Genomic DNA, 20,609 nt, shown 5'->3' on the forward strand with positions numbered 1-20,609 from the left:
AACCAAAATGAGCTTGTCATCTGGCTTCTGCAACTTTTAACATGAAAAATCCAATGAGGAGAAGAAAAGCAAAGCCAAAGAGTCCATCCCAAAATCCGACAAACAAGCAAAATGAACAAAAAGCATTGAATTCAATTCTTTCTGATTTTAGAAACTGCATTAAAGAAGGGGTGCACCGGTCCTGGAGATACTGCAATACCAGGTCAATGCGTGGAGTGGACAGAGCAAGCTCTTTTTCCATCTCCCTGTTCTAAAAATCCATTTAATATATGGTCCCCAGATAGGGGACGTATCAGATATTAAACTGATAAGAACAGATACTACACTTGATCTTAGCCAAAAGGCCGAGAAGCGATAACCAGAATTGGTTTCCGACTACGGTGCCACCCAAGGATTCTGAAAAGTCCATTTGTGGAGATGGCCACCTGGACTCCCGTTAAGAAGACATGCTGTCAACCTCTAGATCCCTCACATGCCTGCACTTTTCGGCTTGCTGCTGCTGCAATCCACGCGTTTTAGATCTGCATAACTCCACCTCTTTTAGCACAGTACCCTCAACCCCCGGCTGTTCCCACCCGCCTCAACACCGTTGGAAGGGAGGAGAACCAATTAAGGCAGGGGGGGGGGGGGGGTGGAACGAGCAGCTGTCTACCCTTAGCAGGAGGGTTGCTGATTAATTACCTCTCCTGCTGCTGCTGCTGCTGGCTGTCCAGCAGCAGAGTGAAGGTGGCTGCTGCTGTGCGCAGGTATATAAAGGCTCAGAGCCTATTATGACACGCGCAGCCAGCGTTCCATTGCCACATTCCGTCTACTGCAGGCGGGATACCTGGATGGCTGAATGTCACTGAGAAGCTCACAGAGACCGCCATAAGCAACAGTTTAAAAGAATGCCACAGACTAATCAACCAAACATTTTGGGTTGGTTTCTCTTTTATAGTCTGCAGGCATTAAATGAAAGAAGTCAGTGTTCCAGCAGAGGGAGACAACGTTTCAGAAAAGGCATTGTAGCAAACCAAAAAAGAAATTTTAAGCGCAGCAGAGTAACCAGCTCACATACCTGTTAGCTCAGGTGAGTTTAAAAGGCTGCTGTTGATAACAAGGGCATTTGCTAAATAGATGGTGTGTGTGCAACAATATACTGAAAGGTCAATTATATTGTGCAGCTTATCTCACCACCTGTAGTTATTTAAGTGAAAGCTCCAAAATGCTTGCCTAATATGTCTGTTTATCCAAAAGGAAGTATAGAGGGAGAGCTAGATAGATAGCATTGCATTACATTACATTACATGGCAATGCAATGCACAGTTGCTGAAGTTGAACCAAAATGAGCTTGTCATCTGGCTTCTGCAACTTTTAACATGAAAAATCCAATGAGGAGAAGAAAAGCAAAGCCAAAGAGTCCATCCCAAAATCCGACAAACAAGCAAAATGAACAAAAAGCATTGAATTCAATTCTTTCTGATTTTAGAAACTGCATTAAAGAAGGGGTGCACCGGTTCTGGAGATACTGCAATACCAGGTCAATGCGTGGAGTGGACAGAGCAAGCTCTTTTTCCATCTCCCTGTTCTAAAAATCCATTTAATATATGGTCCCCAGATAGGGGACGTATCAGATATTAAACTGATAAGAACAGATACTACACTTGATCTTAGCCAAAAGGCCGAGAAGCGATAACCAGAATTGGTTTCCGACTACGGTGCCACCCAAGGATTCTGAAAAGTCCATTTGTGGAGATGGCCACCTGGACTCCCGTTAAGAAGACATGCTGTCAACCTCTAGATCCCTCACATGCCTGCACTTTTCGGCTTGCTGCTGCTGCAATCCACGCGTTTTAGATCTGCATAACTCCACCTCTTTTAGCACAGTACCCTCAACCCCCGGCTGTTCCCACCCGCCTCAACACCGTTGGAAGGGAGGAGAACCAATTAAGGCGGGGGGGGGGGGTGGAACGAGCAGCTGTCTACCCTTAGCAGGAGGGTTGCTGATTAATTACCTCTCCTGCTGCTGCTGCTGCTGGCTGTCCAGCAGCAGACTGAAGGTGGCTGCTGCTGTGCGCAGGTATATAAAGGCTCAGAGCCTATTATGACACGCGCAGCCAGCGTTCCATTGCCACATTCCGTCTACTGCAGGCGGGATACCTGGATGGCTGAATGTCACTGAGAAGCTCACAGAGACCGCCATAAGCAACAGTTTAAAAGAATGCCACAGACTAATCAACCAAACTTTTTGAGTTGGTTTCTCTTTTATAGTCTGCAGGCATTAAATGAAAGAAGTCAGTGTTCCAGCAGAGGGAGACAACGTTTCAGAAAAGGCATTGTAGCAAACCAAAAAAGAAATTTTAAGCGCAGCAGAGTAACCAGCTCACATACCTGTTAGCTCAGGTGAGTTTAAAAGGCTGCTGTTGATAACAAGGGCATTTGCTAAATAGATGGTGTGTGTGCAACAATATACTGAAAGGTCAATTATATTGTGCAGCTTATCTCACCACCTGTAGTTATTTAGGTGAAAGCTCCAAAATGCTTGCCTAATATGTCTGTTTATCCAAAAGGAAGTATAGAGGGAGAGCTAGATAGATAGCATTGCATTACATTACATTACATGGCAATGCAATGCACAGTTGCTGAAGTTGAACCAAAATGAGCTTGTCATCTGGCTTCTGCAACTTTTAACATGAAAAATCCAATGAGGAGAAGAAAAGCAAAGCCAAAGAGTCCATCCCAAAATCCGACAAACAAGCAAAATGAACAAAAAGCATTGAATTCAATTCTTTCTGATTTTAGAAACTGCATTAAAGAAGGGGTGCACCGGTCCTGGAGATACTGCAATACCAGGTCAATGCGTGGAGTGGACAGAGCAAGCTCTTTTTCCATCTCCCTGTTCTAAAAATCCATTTAATATATGGTCCCCAGATAGGGGACGTATCAGATATTAAACTGATAAGAACAGATACTACACTTGATCTTAGCCAAAAGGCCGAGAAGCGATAACCAGAATTGGTTTCCGACTACGGTGCCACCCAAGGATTCTGAAAAGTCCATTTGTGGAGATGGCCACCTGGACTCCCGTTAAGAAGACATGCTGTCAACCTCTAGATCCCTCACATGCCTGCACTTTTCGGCTTGCTGCTGCTGCAATCCACGCGTTTTAGATCTGCATAACTCCACCTCTTTTAGCACAGTACCCTCAACCCCCGGCTGTTCCCACCCGCCTCAACACCGTTGGAAGGGAGGAGAACCAATTAAGGCGGGGGGGGGGTGGAACGAGCAGCTGTCTACCCTTAGCAGGAGGGTTGCTGATTAATTACCTCTCCTGCTGCTGCTGCTGCTGGCTGTCCAGCAGCAGACTGAAGGTGGCTGCTGCTGTGCGCAGGTATATAAAGGCTCAGAGCCTATTATGACACGCGCAGCCAGCGTTCCATTGCCACATTCCGTCTACTGCAGGCGGGATACCTGGATGGCTGAATGTCACTGAGAAGCTCACAGAGACCGCCATAAGCAACAGTTTAAAAGAATGCCACAGACTAATCAACCAAACTTTTTGGGTTGGTTTCTCTTTTATAGTCTGCAGGCATTAAATGAAAGAAGTCAGTGTTCCAGCAGAGGGAGACAACGTTTCAGAAAAGGCATTGTAGCAAACCAAAAAAGAAATTTTAAGCGCAGCAGGGTAACCAGCTCACATACCTGTTAGCTCAGGTGAGTTTAAAAGGCTGCTGTTGATAACAAGGGCATTTGCTAAATAGATGGTGTGTGTGCAACAATATACTGAAAGGTCAATTATATTGTGCAGCTTATCTCACCACCTGTAGTTATTTAGGTGAAAGCTCCAAAATGCTTGCCTAATATGTCTGTTTATCCAAAAGGAAGTATAGAGGGAGAGCTAGATAGATAGCATTGCATTACATTACATTACATGGCAATGCAATGCACAGTTGCTGAAGTTGAACCAAAATGAGCTTGTCATCTGGCTTCTGCAACTTTTAACATGAAAAATCCAATGAGGAGAAGAAAAGCAAAGCCAAAGAGTCCATCCCAAAATCCGACAAACAAGCAAAATGAACAAAAAGCATTGAATTCAATTCTTTCTGATTTTAGAAACTGCATTAAAGAAGGGGTGCACCGGTCCTGGAGATACTGCAATACCAGGTCAATGCGTGGAGTGGACAGAGCAAGCTCTTTTTCCATCTCCCTGTTCTAAAAATCCATTTAATATATGGTCCCCAGATAGGGGACGTATCAGATATTAAACTGATAAGAACAGATACTACACTTGATCATAGCCAAAAGGCCGAGAAGCGATAACCAGAATTGGTTTCCGACTACGGTGCCACCCAAGGATTCTGAAAAGTCCATTTGTGGAGATGGCCACCTGGACTCCCGTTAAGAAGACATGCTGTCAACCTCTAGATCCCTCACATGCCTGCACTTTTCGGCTTGCTGCTGCTGCAATCCACGCGTTTTAGATCTGCATAACTCCACCTCTTTTAGCACAGTACCCTCAACCCCCGGCTGTTCCCACCCGCCTCAACACCGTTGGAAGGGAGGAGAACCAATTAAGGCGGGGGGGGGGGTGGAACGAGCAGCTGTCTACCCTTAGCAGGAGGGTTGCTGATTAATTACCTCTCCTGCTGCTGCTGCTGCTGGCTGTCCAGCAGCAGACTGAAGGTGGCTGCTGCTGTGCGCAGGTATATAAAGGCTCAGAGCCTATTATGACACGCGCAGCCAGCGTTCCATTGCCACATTCCGTCTACTGCAGGCGGGATACCTGGATGGCTGAATGTCACTGAGAAGCTCACAGAGACCGCCATAAGCAACAGTTTAAAAGAATGCCACAGACTAATCAACCAAACTTTTTGGGTTGGTTTCTCTTTTATAGTCTGCAGGCATTAAATGAAAGAAGTCAGTGTTCCAGCAGAGGGAGACAACGTTTCAGAAAAGGCATTGTAGCAAACCAAAAAAGAAATTTTAAGCGCAGCAGAGTAACCAGCTCACATACCTGTTAGCTCAGGTGAGTTTAAAAGGCTGCTGTTGATAACAAGGGCATTTGCTAAATAGATGGTGTGTGTGCAACAATATACTGAAAGGTCAATTATATTGTGCAGCTTATCTCACCACCTGTAGTTATTTAGGTGAAAGCTCCAAAATGCTTGCCTAATATGTCTGTTTATCCAAAAGGAAGTATAGAGGGAGAGCTAGATAGATAGCATTGCATTACATTACATTACATGGCAATGCAATGCACAGTTGCTGAAGTTGAACCAAAATGAGCTTGTCATCTGGCTTCTGCAACTTTTAACATGAAAAATCCAATGAGGAGAAGAAAAGCAAAGCCAAAGAGTCCATCCCAAAATCCGACAAACAAGCAAAATGAACAAAAAGCATTGAATTCAATTCTTTCTGATTTTAGAAACTGCATTAAAGAAGGGGTGCACCGGTCCTGGAGATACTGCAATACCAGGTCAATGCGTGGAGTGGACAGAGCAAGCTCTTTTTCCATCTCCCTGTTCTAAAAATCCATTTAATATATGGTCCCCAGATAGGGGACGTATCAGATATTAAACTGATAAGAACAGATACTACACTTGATCTTAGCCAAAAGGCCGAGAAGCGATAACCAGAATTGGTTTCCGACTACGGTGCCACCCAAGGATTCTGAAAAGTCCATTTGTGGAGATGGCCACCTGGACTCCCGTTAAGAAGACATGCTGTCAACCTCTAGATCCCTCACATGCCTGCACTTTTCGGCTTGCTGCTGCTGCAATCCACGCGTTTTAGATCTGCATAACTCCACCTCTTTTAGCACAGTACCCTCAACCCCCGGCTGTTCCCACCCGCCTCAACACCGTTGGAAGGGAGGAGAACCAATTAAGGCGGGGGGGGGGTGGAACGAGCAGCTGTCTACCCTTAGCAGGAGGGTTGCTGATTAATTACCTCTCCTGCTGCTGCTGCTGCTGGCTGTCCAGCAGCAGACTGAAGGTGGCTGCTGCTGTGCGCAGGTATATAAAGGCTCAGAGCCTATTATGACACGCGCAGCCAGCGTTCCATTGCCACATTCCGTCTACTGCAGGCGGGATACCTGGATGGCTGAATGTCACTGAGAAGCTCACAGAGACCGCCATAAGCAACAGTTTAAAAGAATGCCACAGACTAATCAACCAAACTTTTTGGCTTGGTTTCTCTTTTATAGTCTGCAGGCATTAAATGAAAGAAGTCAGTGTTCCAGCAGAGGGAGACAACGTTTCAGAAAAGGCATTGTAGCAAACCAAAAAAGAAATTTTAAGCGCAGCAGAGTAACCAGCTCACATACCTGTTAGCTCAGGTGAGTTTAAAAGGCTGCTGTTGATAACAAGGGCATTTGCTAAATAGATGGTGTGTGTGCAACAATATACTGAAAGGTCAATTATATTGTGCAGCTTATCTCACCACCTGTAGTTATTTAGGTGAAAGCTCCAAAATGCTTGCCTAATATGTCTGTTTATCCAAAAGGAAGTATAGAGGGAGAGCTAGATAGATAGCATTGCATTACATTACATTACATGGCAATGCAATGCACAGTTGCTGAAGTTGAACCAAAATGAGCTTGTCATCTGGCTTCTGCAACTTTTAACATGAAAAATCCAATGAGGAGAAGAAAAGCAAAGCCAAAGAGTCCATCCCAAAATCCGACAAACAAGCAAAATGAACAAAAAGCATTGAATTCAATTCTTTCTGATTTTAGAAACTGCATTAAAGAAGGGGTGCACCGGTCCTGGAGATACTGCAATACCAGGTCAATGCGTGGAGTGGACAGAGCAAGCTCTTTTTCCATCTCCCTGTTCTAAAAATCCATTTAATATATGGTCCCCAGATAGGGGACGTATCAGATATTAAACTGATAAGAACAGATACTACACTTGATCTTAGCCAAAAGGCCGAGAAGCGATAACCAGAATTGGTTTCCGACTACGGTGCCACCCAAGGATTCTGAAAAGTCCATTTGTGGAGATGGCCACCTGGACTCCCGTTAAGAAGACATGCTGTCAACCTCTAGATCCCTCACATGCCTGCACTTTTCGGCTTGCTGCTGCTGCAATCCACGCGTTTTAGATCTGCATAACTCCACCTCTTTTAGCACAGTACCCTCAACCCCCGGCTGTTCCCACCCGCCTCAACACCGTTGGAAGGGAGGAGAACCAATTAAGGCAGGGGGGGGGGGGGTGGAACGAGCAGCTGTCTACCCTTAGCAGGAGGGTTGCTGATTAATTACCTCTCCTGCTGCTGCTGCTGCTGGCTGTCCAGCAGCAGACTGAAGGTGGCTGCTGCTGTGCGCAGGTATATAAAGGCTCAGAGCCTATTATGACACGCGCAGCCAGCGTTCCATTGCCACATTCCGTCTACTGCAGGCGGGATACCTGGATGGCTGAATGTCACTGAGAAGCTCACAGAGACCGCCATAAGCAACAGTTTAAAAGAATGCCACAGACTAATCAACCAAACTTTTTGGGTTGGTTTCTCTTTTATAGTCTGCAGGCATTAAATGAAAGAAGTCAGTGTTCCAGCAGAGGGAGACAACGTTTCAGGAAAGGCATTGTAGCAAACCAAAAAAGAAATTTTAAGCGCAGCAGAGTAACCAGCTAACATACCTGTTAGCTCAGGTGAGTTTAAAAGGCTGCTGTTGATAACAAGGGCATTTGCTAAATAGATGGTGTGTGTGCAACAATATACTGAAAGGTCAATTATATTGTGCAGCTTATCTCACCACCTGTAGTTATTTAGGTGAAAGCTAAAAAATGCTTGCCTAATATGTCTGTTTATCCAAAAGGAATTATAGAGGGAGAGCTAGATAGATAGCATTGCATTACATTACATTACATGGCAATGCAATGCACAGTTGCTGAAGTTGAACCAAAATGAGCTTGTCATCTGGCTTCTGCAACTTTTAACATGAAAAATCCAATGAGGAGAAGAAAAGCAAAGCCAAAGAGTCCATCCCAAAATCCGACAAACAAGCAAAATGAACAAAAAGCATTGAATTCAATTCTTTCTGATTTTAGAAACTGCATTAAAGAAGGGGTGCACCGGTCCTGGAGATACTGCAATACCAGGTCAATGCGTGGAGTGGACAGAGCAAGCTCTTTTTCCATCTCCCTGTTCTAAAAATTCATTTAATATATGGTCCCCAGATAGGGGACGTATCAGATATTAAACTGATAAGAACAGATACTACACTTGATCTTAGCCAAAAGGCCGAGAAGCGATAACCAGAATTGGTTTCCGACTACGGTGCCACCCAAGGATTCTGAAAAGTCCATTTGTGGAGATGGCCACCTGGACTCCCGTTAAGAAGACATGCTGTCAACCTCTAGATCCCTCACATGCCTGCACTTTTCGGCTTGCTGCTGCTGCAATCCACGCGTTTTAGATCTGCATAACTCCACCTCTTTTAGCACAGTACCCTCAACCCCCGGCTGTTCCCACCCGCCTCAACACCGTTGGAAGGGAGGAGAACCAATTAAGGCGGGGGGGGGGGTGGAACGAGCAGCTGTCTACCCTTAGCAGGAGGGTTGCTGATTAATTACCTCTCCTGCTGCTGCTGCTGCTGGCTGTCCAGCAGCAGACTGAAGGTGGCTGCTGCTGTGCGCAGGTATATAAAGGCTCAGAGCCTATTATGACACGCGCAGCCAGCGTTCCATTGCCACATTCCGTCTACTGCAGGCGGGATACCTGGATGGCTGAATGTCACTGAGAAGCTCACAGAGACCGCCATAAGCAACAGTTTAAAAGAATGCCACAGACTAATCAACCAAACTTTTTGGGTTGGTTTCTCTTTTATAGTCTGCAGGCATTAAATGAAAGAAGTCAGTGTTCCAGCAGAGGGAGACAACGTTTCAGAAAAGGCATTGTAGCAAACCAAAAAAGAAATTTTAAGCGCAGCAGAGTAACCAGCTCACATACCTGTTAGCTCAGGTGAGTTTAAAAGGCTGCTGTTGATAACAAGGGCATTTGCTAAATAGATGGTGTGTGTGCAACAATATACTGAAAGGTCAATTATATTGTGCAGCTTATCTCACCACCTGTAGTTATTTAGGTGAAAGCTCCAAAATGCTTGCCTAATATGTCTGTTTATCCAAAAGGAAGTATAGAGGGAGAGCTAGATAGATAGCATTGCATTACATTACATTACATGGCAATGCAATGCACAGTTGCTGAAGTTGAACCAAAATGAGCTTGTCATCTGGCTTCTGCAACTTTTAACATGAAAAATCCAATGAGGAGAAGAAAAGCAAAGCCAAAGAGTCCATCCCAAAATCCGACAAACAAGCAAAATGAACAAAAAGCATTGAATTCAATTCTTTCTGATTTTAGAAACTGCATTAAAGAAGGGGTGCACCGGTCCTGGAGATACTGCAATACCAGGTCAATGCGTGGAGTGGACAGAGCAAGCTCTTTTTCCATCTCCCTGTTCTAAAAATCCATTTAATATATGGTCCCCAGATAGGGGACGTATCAGATATTAAACTGATAAGAACAGATACTACACTTGATCTTAGCCAAAAGGCCGAGAAGCGATAACCAGAATTGGTTTCCGACTACGGTGCCACCCAAGGATTCTGAAAAGTCCATTTGTGGAGATGGCCACCTGGACTCCCGTTAAGAAGACATGCTGTCAACCTCTAGATCCCTCACATGCCTGCACTTTTCGGCTTGCTGCTGCTGCAATCCACGCGTTTTAGATCTGCATAACTCCACCTCTTTTAGCACAGTACCCTCAACCCCCGGCTGTTCCCACCCGCCTCAACACCGTTGGAAGGGAGGAGAACCAATTAAGGCGGGGGGGGGGGGGTGGAACGAGCAGCTGTCTACCCTTAGCAGGAGGGTTGCTGATTAATTACCTCTCCTGCTGCTGCTGCTGCTGGCTGTCCAGCAGCAGACTGAAGGTGGCTGCTGCTGTGCGCAGGTATATAAAGGCTCAGAGCCTATTATGACACGCGCAGCCAGCGTTCCATTGCCACATTCCGTCTACTGCAGGCGGGATACCTGGATGGCTGAATGTCACTGAGAAGCTCACAGAGACCGCCATAAGCAACAGTTTAAAAGAATGCCACAGACTAATCAACCAAACATTTTGGGTTGGTTTCTCTTTTATAGTCTGCAGGCATTAAATGAAAGAAGTCAGTGTTCCAGCAGAGGGAGACAACGTTTCAGAAAAGGCATTGTAGCAAACCAAAAAAGAAATTTTAAGCGCAGCAGAGTAACCAGCTCACATACCTGTTAGCTCAGGTGAGTTTAAAAGGCTGCTGTTGATAACAAGGGCATTTGCTAAATAGATGGTGTGTGTGCAACAATATACTGAAAGGTCAATTATATTGTGCAGCTTATCTCACCACCTGTAGTTATTTAAGTGAAAGCTCCAAAATGCTTGCCTAATATGTCTGTTTATCCAAAAGGAAGTATAGAGGGAGAGCTAGATAGATAGCATCGCATTACATTACATTACATGGCAATGCAATGCACAGTTGCTGAAGTTGAACCAAAATGAGCTTGTCATCTGGCTTCTGCAACTTTTAACATGAAAAATCCAATGAGGAGAAGAAAAGCAAAGCCAAAGAGTCCATCCCAAAATCCGACAAACAAGCAAAATGAACAAAAAGCATTGAATTCAATTCTTTCTGATTTTAGAAACTGCATTAAAGAAGGGGTGCACCGGTTCTGGAGATACTGCAATACCAGGTCAATGCGTGGAGTGGACAGAGCAAGCTCTTTTTCCATCTCCCTGTTCTAAAAATCCATTTAATATATGGTCCCCAGATAGGGGACGTATCAGATATTAAACTGATAAGAACAGATACTACACTTGATCTTAGCCAAAAGGCCGAGAAGCGATAACCAGAATTGGTTTCCGACTACGGTGCCACCCAAGGATTCTGAAAAGTCCATTTGTGGAGATGGCCACCTGGACTCCTGTTAAGAAGACATGCTGTCAACCTCTAGATCCCTCACATGCCTGCACTTTTCGGCTTGCTGCTGCTGCAATCCACGCGTTTTAGATCTGCATAACTCCACCTCTTTTAGCACAGTACCCTCAACCCCCGGCTGTTCCCACCCGCCTCAACACCGTTGGAAGGGAGGAGAACCAATTAAGGCGGGGGGGGGGTGGAACGAGCAGCTGTCTACCCTTAGCAGGAGGGTTGCTGATTAATTACCTCTCCTGCTGCTGCTGCTGCTGGCTGTCCAGCAGCAGACTGAAGGTGGCTGCTGCTGTGCGCAGGTATATAAAGGCTCAGAGCCTATTATGACACGCGCAGCCAGCGTTCCATTGCCACATTCCGTCTACTGCAGGCGGGATACCTGGATGGCTGAATGTCACTGAGAAGCTCACAGAGACCGCCATAAGCAACAGTTTAAAAGAATGCCACAGACTAATCAACCAAACTTTTTGGGTTGGTTTCTCTTTTATAGTCTGCAGGCATTAAATGAAAGAAGTCAGTGTTCCAGCAGAGGGAGACAACGTTTCAGAAAAGGCATTGTAGCAAACCAAAAAAGAAATTTTAAGCGCAGCAGAGTAACCAGCTCACATACCTGTTAGCTCAGGTGAGTTTAAAAGGCTGCTGTTGATAACAAGGGCATTTGCTAAATAGATGGTGTGTGTGCAACAATATACTGAAAGGTCAATTATATTGTGCAGCTTATCTCACCACCTGTAGTTTTTTAGGTGAAAGCTAAAAAATGCTTGCCTAATATGTCTGTTTATCCAAAAGGAAGTATAGAGGGAGAGCTAGATAGATAGCATTGCATTACATTACATTACATGGCAATGCAATGCACAGTTGCTGAAGTTGAACCAAAATGAGCTTGTCATCTGGCTTCTGCAACTTTTAACATGAAAAATCCAATGAGGAGAAGAAAAGCAAAGCCAAAGAGTCCATCCCAAAATCCGACAAACAAGCAAAATGAACAAAAAGCATTGAATTCAATTCTTTCTGATTTTAGAAACTGCATTAAAGAAGGGGTGCACCGGTCCTGGAGATACTGCAATACCAGGTCAATGCGTGGAGTGGACAGAGCAAGCTCTTTTTCCATCTCCCTGTTCTAAAAATCCATTTAATATATGGTCCCCAGATAGGGGACGTATCAGATATTAAACTGATAAGAACAGATACTACACTTGATCTTAGCCAAAAGGCCGAGAAGCGATAACCAGAATTGGTTTCCGACTACGGTGCCACCCAAGGATTCTGAAAAGTCCATTTGTGGAGATGGCCACCTGGACTCCCGTTAAGAAGACATGCTGTCAACCTCTAGATCCCTCACATGCCTGCACTTTTCGGCTTGCTGCTGCTGCAATCCACGCGTTTTAGATCTGCATAACTCCACCTCTTTTAGCACAGTACCCTCAACCCCCGGCTGTTCCCACCCGCCTCAACACCGTTGGAAGGGAGGAGAACCAATTAAGGCGGGGGGGGGGTGGAACGAGCAGCTGTCTACCCTTAGCAGGAGGGTTGCTGATTAATTACCTCTCCTGCTGCTGCTGCTGCTGGCTGTCCAGCAGCAGACTGAAGGTGGCTGCTGCTGTGCGCAGGTATATAAAGGCTCAGAGCCTATTATGACACGCGCAGCCAGCGTTCCATTGCCACATTCCGTCTACTGCAGGCGGGATACCTGGATGGCTGAATGTCACTGAGAAGCTCACAGAGACCGCCATAAGCAACAGTTTAAAAGAATGCCACAGACTAATCAACCAAACTTTTTGGGTTGGTTTCTCTTTTATAGTCTGCAGGCATTAAATGAAAGAAGTCAGTGTTCCAGCAGAGGGAGACAACGTTTCAGAAAAGGCATTGTAGCAAACCAAAAAAGAAATTTTAAGCGCAGCAGAGTAACCAGCTCACATACCTGTTAGCTCAGGTGAGTTTAAAAGGCTGCTGTTGATAACAAGGGCATTTGCTAAATAGATGGTGTGTGTGCAACAATATACTGAAAGGTCAATTATATTGTGCAGCTTATCTCACCACCTGTAGTTATTTAGGTGAAAGCTCCAAAATGCTTGCCTAATATGTCTGTTTATCCAAAAGGAAGTATAGAGGGAGAGCTAGATAGATAGCATTGCATTACATTACATTACATGGCAATGCAATGCACAGTTGCTGAAGTTGAACCAAAATGAGCTTGTCATCTGGCTTCTGCAACTTTTAACATGAAAAATCCAATGAGGAGAAGAAAAGCAAAGCCAAAGAGTCCATCCCAAAATCCAACAAACAAGCAAAATGAACAAAAAGCATTGAATTCAATTCTTTCTGATTTTAGAAACTGCATTAAAGAAGGGGTGCACCGGTCCTGGAGATACTGCAATACAAGGTCAATGCGTGGAGTGGACAGAGCAAGCTCTTTTTCCATCTCCCTGTTCTAAAAATCCATTTAATATATGGTCCCCAGATAGGGGACGTATCAGATATTAAACTGATAAGAACAGATACTACACTTGATCTTAGCCAAAAGGCCGAGAAGCGATAACCAGAATTGGTTTCCGACTACGGTGCCACCCAAGGATTCTGAAAAGTCCATTTGTGGAGATGGCCACCTGGACTCCCGTTAAGAAGACATGCTGTCAACCTCTAGATCCCTCACATGCCTGCACTTTTCGGCTTGCTGCTGCTGCAATCCACGCGTTTTAGATCTGCATAACTCCACCTCTTTTAGCACAGTACCCTCAACCCCCGGCTGTTCCCACCCGCCTCAACACCGTTGGAAGGGAGGAGAACCAATTAAGGCGGGGGGGGGGTGGAACGAGCAGCTGTCTACCCTTAGCAGGAGGGTTGCTGATTAATTACCTCTCCTGCTGCTGCTGCTGCTGGCTGTCCAGCAGCAGACTGAAGGTGGCTGCTGCTGTGCGCAGGTATATAAAGGCTCAGAGCCTATTATGACACGCGCAGCCAGCGTTCCATTGCCACATTCCGTCTACTGCAGGCGGGATACCTGGATGGCTGAATGTCACTGAGAAGCTCACAGAGACCGCCATAAGCAACAGTTTAAAAGAATGCCACAGACTAATCAACCAAACTTTTTGGGTTGGTTTCTCTTTTATAGTCTGCAGGCATTAAATGAAAGAAGTCAGTGTTCCAGCAGAGGGAGACAACGTTTCAGAAAAGGCATTGTAGCAAACCAAAAAAGAAATTTTAAGCGCAGCAGAGTAACCAGCTCACATACCTGTTAGCTCAGGTGAGTTTAAAAGGCTGCTGTTGATAACAAGGGCATTTGCTAAATAGATGGTGTGTGTGCAACAATATACTGAAAGGTCAATTATATTGTGCAGCTTATCTCACCACCTGTAGTTATTTAGGTGAAAGCTCCAAAATGCTTGCCTAATATGTCTGTTTATCCAAAAGGAAGTATAGAGGGAGAGCTAGATAGATAGCATTGCATTACATTACATTACATGGCAATGCAATGCACAGTTGCTGAAGTTGAACCAAAATGAGCTTGTCATCTGGCTTCTGCAACTTTTAACATGAAAAATCCAATGAGGAGAAGAAAAGCAAAGCCAAAGAGTCCATCCCAAAATCCGACAAACAAGCAAAATGAACAAAAAGCATTGAATTCAATTCTTTCTGATTTTAGAAACTGCATTAAAGAAGGGGTGCACCGGTCCTGGAGATACTGCAATACCAGGTCAATGCGTGGAGTGGACAGAGCAAGCTCTTTTTCCATCTCCCTGTTCTAAAAATCCATTTAATATATGGTCCCCAGATAGGGGACGTATCAGATATTAAACTGATAAGAACAGATACTACACTTGATCTTAGCCAAAAGGCCGAGAAGCGATAACCAGAATTGGTTTCCGACTACGGTGCCACCCAAGGATTCTGAAAAGTCCATTTGTGGAGATGGCCACCTGGACTCCTGTTAAGAAGACATGCTGTCAACCTCTAGATCCCTCACATGCCTGCACTTTTCGGCTTGCTGCTGCTGCAATCCACGCGTTTTAGATCTGCATAACTCCACCTCTTTTAGCACAGTACCCTCAACCCCCGGCTGTTCCCACCCGCCTCAACACCGTTGGAAGGGAGGAGAACCAATTAAGGCGGGGGGGGGGTGGAACGAGCAGCTGTCTACCCTTAGCAGGAGGGTTGCTGATTAATTACCTCTCCTGCTGCTGCTGCTGCTGGCTGTCCAGCAGCAGACTGAAGGTGGCTGCTGCTGTGCGCAGGTATATAAAGGCTCAGAGCCTATTATGACACGCGCAGCCAGCGTTCCATTGCCACATTCCGTCTACTGCAGGCGGGATACCTGGATGGCTGAATGTCACTGAGAAGCTCACAGAGACCGCCATAAGCAACAGTTTAAAAGAATGCCACAGACTAATCAACCAAACTTTTTGGGTTGGTTTCTCTTTTATAGTCTGCAGGCATTAAATGAAAGAAGTCAGTGTTCCAGCAGAGGGAGACAACGTTTCAGAAAAGGCATTGTAGCAAACCAAAAAAGAAATTTTAAGCGCAGCAGAGTAACCAGCTCACATACCTGTTAGCTCAGGTGAGTTTAAAAGGCTGCTGTTGATAACAAGGGCATTTGCTAAATAGATGGTGTGTGTGCAACAATATACTGAAAGGTCAATTATATTGTGCAGCTTATCTCACCACCTGTAGTTATTTAGGTGAAAGCTAAAAAATGCTTGCCTAATATGTCTGTTTATCCAAAAGGAAGTATAGAGGGAGAGCTAGATAGATAGCATTGCATTACATTACATTACATGGCAATGCAATGCACAGTTGCTGAAGTTGAACCAAAATGAGCTTGTCATCTGGCTTCTGCAACTTTTAACATGAAAAATCCAATGAGGAGAAGAAAAGCAAAGCCAAAGAGTCCATCCCAAAATCCGACAAACAAGCAAAATGAACAAAAAGCATTGAATTCAATTCTTTCTGATTTTAGAAACTGCATTAAAGAAGGGGTGCACCGGTCCTGGAGATACTGCAATACCAGGTCAATGCGTGGAGTGGACAGAGCAAGCTCTTTTTCCATCTCCCTGTTCTAAAAATCCATTTAATATATGGTCCCCAGATAGGGGACGTATCAGATATTAAACTGATAAGAACAGATACTACACTTGATCTTAGCCAAAAGGCCGAGAAGCGATAACCAGAATTGGTTTCCGACTACGGTGCCACCCAAGGATTCTGAAAAGTCCATTTGTGGAGATGGCCACCTGGACTCCCGTTAAGAAGACATGCTGTCAACCTCTAGATCCCTCACATGCCTGCACTTTTCGGCTTGCTGCTGCTGCAATCCACGCGTTTTAGATCTGCATAACTCCACCTCTTTTAGCACAGTACCCTCAACCCCCGGCTGTTCCCACCCGCCTCAACACCGTTGGAAGGGAGGAGAACCAATTAAGGCGGGGGGGGGGTGGAACGAGCAGCTGTCTACCCTTAGCAGGAGGGTTGCTGATTAATTACCTCTCCTGCTGCTGCTGCTGCTGGCTGTCCAGCAGCAGACTGAAGGTGGCTGCTGCTGTGCGCAGGTATATAAAGGCTCAGAGCCTATTATGACACGCGCAGCCAGCGTTCCATTGCCACATTCCGTCTACTGCAGGCGGGATACCTGGATGGCTGAATGTCACTGAGAAGCTCACAGAGACCGCCATAAGCAACAGTTTAAAAGAATGCCACAGACTAATCAACCAAACTTTTTGGGTTGGTTTCTCTTTTATAGTCTGCAGGCATTAAATGAAAGAAGTCAGTGTTCCAGCAGAGGGAGACAACGTTTCAGAAAAGGCATTGTAGCAAACCAAAAAAGAAATTTTAAGCGCAGCAGAGTAACCAGCTCACATACCTGTTAGCTCAGGTGAGTTTAAAAGGCTGCTGTTGATAACAAGGGCATTTGCTAAATAGATGGTGTGTGTGCAACAATATACTGAAAGGTCAATTATATTGTGCAGCTTATCTCACCACCTGTAGTTATTTAGGTGAAAGCTCCAAAATGCTTGCCTAATATGTCTGTTTATCCAAAAGGAAGTATAGAGGGAGAGCTAGATAGATAGCATTGCATTACATTACATTACATGGCAATGCAATGCACAGTTGCTGAAGTTGAACCAAAATGAGCTTGTCATCTGGCTTCTGCAACTTTTAACATGAAAAATCCAATGAGGAGAAGAAAAGCAAAGCCAAAGAGTCCATCCCAAAATCCAACAAACAAGCAAAATGAACAAAAAGCATTGAATTCAATTCTTTCTGATTTTAGAAACTGCATTAAAGAAGGGGTGCACCGGTCCTGGAGATACTGCAATACCAGGTCAATGCGTGGAGTGGACAGAGCAAGCTCTTTTTCCATCTCCCTGTTCTAAAAATCCATTTAATATATGGTCCCCAGATAGGGGACGTATCAGATATTAAACTGATAAGAACAGATACTACACTTGATCTTAGCCAAAAGGCCGAGAAGCGATAACCAGAATTGGTTTCCGACTACGGTGCCACCCAAGGATTCTGAAAAGTCCATTTGTGGAGATGGCCACCTGGACTCCCGTTAAGAAGACATGCTGTCAACCTCTAGATCCCTCACATGCCTGCACTTTTCGGCTTGCTGCTGCTGCAATCCACGCGTTTTAGATCTGCATAACTCCACCTCTTTTAGCACAGTACCCTCAACCCCCGGCTGTTCCCACCCGCCTCAACACCGTTGGAAGGGAGGAGAACCAATTAAGGCGGGGGGGGGGGTGGAACGAGCAGCTGTCTACCCTTAGCAGGAGGGTTGCTGATTAATTACCTCTCCTGCTGCTGCTGCTGCTGGCTGTCCAGCAGCAGACTGAAGGTGGCTGCTGCTGTGCGCAGGTATATAAAGGCTCAGAGCCTATTATGACACGCGCAGCCAGCGTTCCATTGCCACATTCCGTCTACTGCAGGCGGGATACCTGGATGGCTGAATGTCACTGAGAAGCTCACAGAGACCGCCATAAGCAACAGTTTAAAAGAATGCCACAGACTAATCAACCAAACTTTTTGGGTTGGTTTCTCTTTTATAGTCTGCAGGCATTAAATGAAAGAAGTCAGTGTTCCAGCAGAGGGAGACAACGTTTCAGAAAAGGCATTGTAGCAAACCAAAAAAGAAATTTTAAGCGCAGCAGAGTAACCAGCTCACATACCTGTTAGCTCAGGTGAGTTTAAAAGGCTGCTGTTGATAACAAGGGCATTTGCTAAATAGATGGTGTGTGTGCAACAATATACTGAAAGGTCAATTATATTGTGCAGCTTATCTCACCACCTGTAGTTATTTAGGTGAAAGCTCCAAAATGCTTGCCTAATATGTCTGTTTATCCAAAAGGAAGTATAGAGGGAGAGCTAGATAGATAGCATTGCATTACATTACATTACATGGCAATGCAATGCACAGTTGCTGAAGTTGAACCAAAATGAGCTTGTCATCTGGCTTCTGCAACTTTTAACATGAAAAATCCAATGAGGAGAAGAAAAGCAAAGCCAAAGAGTCCATCCCAAAATCCAACAAACAAGCAAAATGAACAAAAAGCATTGAATTCAATTCTTTCTGATTTTAGAAACTGCATTAAAGAAGGGGTGCACCGGTCCTGGAGATACTGCAATACCAGGTCAATGCGTGGAGTGGACAGAGCAAGCTCTTTTTCCATCTCCCTGTTCTAAAAATCCATTTAATATATGGTCCCCAGATAGGGGACGTATCAGATATTAAACTGATAAGAACAGATACTACACTTGATCTTAGCCAAAAGGCCGAGAAGCGATAACCAGAATTGGTTTCCGACTACGGTGCCACCCAAGGATTCTGAAAAGTCCATTTGTGGAGATGGCCACCTGGACTCCCGTTAAGAAGACATGCTGTCAACCTCTAGATCCCTCACATGCCTGCACTTTTCGGCTTGCTGCTGCTGCAATCCACGCGTTTTAGATCTGCATAACTCCACCTCTTTTAGCACAGTACCCTCAACCCCCGGCTGTTCCCACCCGCCTCAACACCGTTGGAAGGGAGGAGAACCAATTAAGGCGGGGGGGGGGTGGAACGAGCAGCTGTCTACCCTTAGCAGGAGGGTTGCTGATTAATTACCTCTCCTGCTGCTGCTGCTGCTGGCTGTCCAGCAGCAGACTGAAGGTGGCTGCTGCTGTGCGCAGGTATATAAAGGCTCAGAGCCTATTATGACACGCGCAGCCAGCGTTCCATTGCCACATTCCGTCTACTGCAGGCGGGATACCTGGATGGCTGAATGTCACTGAGAAGCTCACAGAGACCGCCATAAGCAACAGTTTAAAAGAATGCCACAGACTAATCAACCAAACTTTTTGGGTTGGTTTCTCTTTTATAGTCTGCAGGCATTAAATGAAAGAAGTCAGTGTTCCAGCAGAGGGAGACAACGTTTCAGAAAAGGCATTGTAGCAAACCAAAAAAGAAATTTTAAGCGCAGCAGAGTAACCAGCTCACATACCTGTTAGCTCAGGTGAGTTTAAAAGGCTGCTGTTGATAACAAGGGCATTTGCTAAATAGATGGTGTGTGTGCAACAATATACTGAAAGGTCAATTATATTGTGCAGCTTATCTCACCACCTGTAGTTATTTAGGTGAAAGCTCCAAAATGCTTGCCTAATATGTCTGTTTATCCAAAAGGAAGTATAGAGGGAGAGCTAGATAGATAGCATTGCATTACATTACATTACATGGCAATGCAATGCACAGTTGCTGAAGTTGAACCAAAATGAGCTTGTCATCTGGCTTCTGCAACTTTTAACATGAAAAATCCAATGAGGAGAAGAAAAGCAAAGCCAAAGAGTCCATCCCAAAATCCGACAAACAAGCAAAATGAACAAAAAGCATTGAATTCAATTCTTTCTGATTTTAGAAACTGCATTAAAGAAGGGGTGCACCGGTCCTGGAGATACTGCAATACCAGGTCAATGCGTGGAGTGGACAGAGCAAGCTCTTTTTCCATCTCCCTGTTCTAAAAATCCATTTAATATATGGTCCCCAGATAGGGGACGTATCAGATATTAAACTGATAAGAACAGATACTACACTTGATCTTAGCCAAAAGGCCGAGAAGCGATAACCAGAATTGGTTTCCGACTACGGTGCCACCCAAGGATTCTGAAAAGTCCATTTGTGGAGATGGCCACCTGGACTCCCGTTAAGAAGACATGCTGTCAACCTCTAGATCCCTCACATGCCTGCACTTTTCGGCTTGCTGCTGCTGCAATCCACGCGTTTTAGATCTGCATAACTCCACCTCTTTTAGCACAGTACCCTCAACCCCCGGCTGTTCCCACCCGCCTCAACACCGTTGGAAGGGAGGAGAACCAATTAAGGCGGGGGGGGGGGGGTGGAACGAGCAGCTGTCTACCCTTAGCAGGAGGGTTGCTGATTAATTACCTCTCCTGCTGCTGCTGCTGCTGGCTGTCCAGCAGCAGACTGAAGGTGGCTGCTGCTGTGCGCAGGTATATAAAGGCTCAGAGCCTATTATGACACGCGCAGCCAGCGTTCCATTGCCACATTCCGTCTACTGCAGGCGGGATACCTGGATGGCTGAATGTCACTGAGAAGCTCACAGAGACCGCCATAAGCAACAGTTTAAAAGAATGCCACAGACTAATCAACCAAACTTTTTGGGTTGGTTTCTC

At 45.2% G+C, this 20,609-nt stretch overlaps 16 non-coding genes across 16 annotated transcripts; all 16 read right to left on the reverse strand.

The window, feature by feature from the left end:
* Positions 1-165: 165 nt before the first annotated feature.
* On the reverse strand, positions 166-356 carry LOC141188243 (U2 spliceosomal RNA). The gene has a single exon (XR_012262354.1). It is a non-coding gene; the product is annotated as a U2 spliceosomal RNA (small nuclear RNA).
* A 1,126-nt stretch (positions 357-1,482) lies between these two features.
* On the reverse strand, positions 1,483-1,673 carry LOC141184894 (U2 spliceosomal RNA). Its single transcript, XR_012259606.1, has one exon. It is a non-coding gene; the product is annotated as a U2 spliceosomal RNA (small nuclear RNA).
* Positions 1,674-2,795: 1,122 nt separating this feature from the next.
* LOC141188244 (U2 spliceosomal RNA) lies at positions 2,796-2,986 on the reverse strand. The gene has a single exon (XR_012262355.1). It is a non-coding gene; the product is annotated as a U2 spliceosomal RNA (small nuclear RNA).
* A 1,120-nt stretch (positions 2,987-4,106) lies between these two features.
* Positions 4,107-4,297, reverse strand: LOC141184666 (U2 spliceosomal RNA). Its single transcript, XR_012259400.1, has one exon. It is a non-coding gene; the product is annotated as a U2 spliceosomal RNA (small nuclear RNA).
* Positions 4,298-5,418: 1,121 nt separating this feature from the next.
* LOC141188245 (U2 spliceosomal RNA) lies at positions 5,419-5,609 on the reverse strand. Its single transcript, XR_012262356.1, has one exon. It is a non-coding gene; the product is annotated as a U2 spliceosomal RNA (small nuclear RNA).
* Positions 5,610-6,729: 1,120 nt separating this feature from the next.
* On the reverse strand, positions 6,730-6,920 carry LOC141188246 (U2 spliceosomal RNA). The gene has a single exon (XR_012262357.1). It is a non-coding gene; the product is annotated as a U2 spliceosomal RNA (small nuclear RNA).
* A 1,124-nt stretch (positions 6,921-8,044) lies between these two features.
* Positions 8,045-8,235, reverse strand: LOC141185865 (U2 spliceosomal RNA). The gene has a single exon (XR_012260463.1). It is a non-coding gene; the product is annotated as a U2 spliceosomal RNA (small nuclear RNA).
* Positions 8,236-9,356: 1,121 nt separating this feature from the next.
* Positions 9,357-9,547, reverse strand: LOC141188249 (U2 spliceosomal RNA). Its single transcript, XR_012262359.1, has one exon. It is a non-coding gene; the product is annotated as a U2 spliceosomal RNA (small nuclear RNA).
* A 1,123-nt stretch (positions 9,548-10,670) lies between these two features.
* Positions 10,671-10,861, reverse strand: LOC141184895 (U2 spliceosomal RNA). Its single transcript, XR_012259607.1, has one exon. It is a non-coding gene; the product is annotated as a U2 spliceosomal RNA (small nuclear RNA).
* Positions 10,862-11,981: 1,120 nt separating this feature from the next.
* On the reverse strand, positions 11,982-12,172 carry LOC141188250 (U2 spliceosomal RNA). Its single transcript, XR_012262360.1, has one exon. It is a non-coding gene; the product is annotated as a U2 spliceosomal RNA (small nuclear RNA).
* A 1,120-nt stretch (positions 12,173-13,292) lies between these two features.
* On the reverse strand, positions 13,293-13,483 carry LOC141185289 (U2 spliceosomal RNA). The gene has a single exon (XR_012259965.1). It is a non-coding gene; the product is annotated as a U2 spliceosomal RNA (small nuclear RNA).
* A 1,120-nt stretch (positions 13,484-14,603) lies between these two features.
* Positions 14,604-14,794, reverse strand: LOC141188251 (U2 spliceosomal RNA). The gene has a single exon (XR_012262361.1). It is a non-coding gene; the product is annotated as a U2 spliceosomal RNA (small nuclear RNA).
* A 1,120-nt stretch (positions 14,795-15,914) lies between these two features.
* On the reverse strand, positions 15,915-16,105 carry LOC141188252 (U2 spliceosomal RNA). The gene has a single exon (XR_012262362.1). It is a non-coding gene; the product is annotated as a U2 spliceosomal RNA (small nuclear RNA).
* A 1,120-nt stretch (positions 16,106-17,225) lies between these two features.
* Positions 17,226-17,416, reverse strand: LOC141188253 (U2 spliceosomal RNA). Its single transcript, XR_012262363.1, has one exon. It is a non-coding gene; the product is annotated as a U2 spliceosomal RNA (small nuclear RNA).
* Positions 17,417-18,537: 1,121 nt separating this feature from the next.
* On the reverse strand, positions 18,538-18,728 carry LOC141188254 (U2 spliceosomal RNA). The gene has a single exon (XR_012262364.1). It is a non-coding gene; the product is annotated as a U2 spliceosomal RNA (small nuclear RNA).
* A 1,120-nt stretch (positions 18,729-19,848) lies between these two features.
* LOC141188255 (U2 spliceosomal RNA) lies at positions 19,849-20,039 on the reverse strand. Its single transcript, XR_012262365.1, has one exon. It is a non-coding gene; the product is annotated as a U2 spliceosomal RNA (small nuclear RNA).
* Positions 20,040-20,609: the final 570 nt, after the last annotated feature.

Source organism: Phyllobates terribilis, unplaced genomic scaffold (genome assembly GCF_046119375.1).
Source record: "Phyllobates terribilis strain yellow unplaced genomic scaffold, ASM4611937v1 Scaffold_40__1_contigs__length_11209783, whole genome shotgun sequence".
Taxonomy (NCBI): Eukaryota; Metazoa; Chordata; class Amphibia; order Anura; family Dendrobatidae; genus Phyllobates; species Phyllobates terribilis.